This window comes from Sorex fumeus, unplaced genomic scaffold (assembly GCF_029834395.1).
Source record: "Sorex fumeus unplaced genomic scaffold, SorFum_2.1 ptg000070l, whole genome shotgun sequence".
In the NCBI taxonomy this organism is placed as follows: Eukaryota; Metazoa; Chordata; class Mammalia; order Eulipotyphla; family Soricidae; genus Sorex; species Sorex fumeus.
In genome coordinates this window covers 5,107,616-5,109,103 of record NW_026606127.1, presented here as the reverse complement: position 1 = coordinate 5,109,103, position 1,488 = coordinate 5,107,616, and positions in this window count along the sequence as shown.

Sequence of the window (1,488 nt, the reverse complement as noted above, 5' to 3'; positions counted from 1 at the left end):
CTGAGTTCAATCCCCAGAATCCTGAGACTTCCAGAAGTGATCTCTGCATACAGAGTCAAAAGTGAGCCCGGAGCACATCTGGGTGCGCTCCCTTCGCCACAAAAAAGGAAGAAAAGAAAAACATATAACTGATACTTGAGTAACATAGAGGTTAAGGTTGCTAATTCCTATATAATTTTTGAAAGCCCCCAAAATTATTAGTTTGCTATTGACCAAGAAGATGGTTTTTTTTTTTTTGAAGATGGTTTTTTAATAGTATTTACTTACATTGTCTAAGTAGTGATATGTGTGGTATAGAAATCTGTGCATTGTGATACATTTTAAAAAATTATAATGCATTTTATAATGGACTTTATAATACATTTGTATTTTATAGTAATAAGTGATAAATTATATTTCTGCTTTTGTGGGGTATTTGGGCCATAGTATGTGGTTCTTGGGACTTCTGACTCTGTGCTCAAGGGTCATTCCTGGTGGAGCCAGCCATTAATTTGGGTTGACTGTGTGCATGGTAATTGCTTTAATCTCTATACTAAGTCTGGGTTCCAATCAAATAAATTATCTGCATATATTTTATACATTCATGGCATACTTTTTCTTAGATTCTTTGATATATCTAGGATATATTGATCATCTTTAGGAAAAGATATTACCTGATTTTTAAATATTTGTAATTTGTGGGGAAATTTTAATTTCTCATGTTAATTTGTGCTCTTTGTCTACTAGTGAGCTTGAAAATTGTTCTTGTGTGGTACTACATGGAAAAAAGTATGCTAAGCGAAATGAGTCAGAAAGAGAGGGACAGACATAGAAAGGTTGCATTCATCTGGGTAACATAAAGTAACAAAATAAGAGACTAACAACCAAGAACAGCTGTGATAAATATCAGGTTGTTCACTCCATGGCTTAGAGGCCAACTACATTCTCTAGGGGTAAAGGCAGCGCAGATAGAGAAGGGAGCACCCAATAAATGGTGCTGGGAAGATCTGCCCAGGAAGGGAGATGCCTGCTGAAAGTAGTCTAAGGACTGAACAGGATTGCCACCCAATGTCTCTTCTGCAGACCACAGCACCCAAAGGGAGAGACAGAACAAAAGGGAGTGCCCTACCAAAGTGGCAGGGTGGGATGGGGATGGGGGTTGGGAGGGATACTGGGATTGTTTGGAGTGGAGAATGGGCACTGGTGCTGGGATGGGTACCCGATCATTGTATTACTGAAACCCAAGCACAACAACTTGTAAGTCTACAGCTGTACCTCATGGTGTTTCACTAATGAAACAAAAAAAAAATTTAAAAAAGGAAATTGCTCTTGTGTTTACTAGTCATTTACACTTCTTTCAATACAGATTATATGATCATGGTTTATGCTTATTTTTTCTATACAAGTTTACTAGCTAAATACTGATTTATTTCACAGCACTGATTTATTAAAAACATTCATACTTTGACTATCATATTAATTGCCAGAATTTGTTGGTTTTACTTGTTT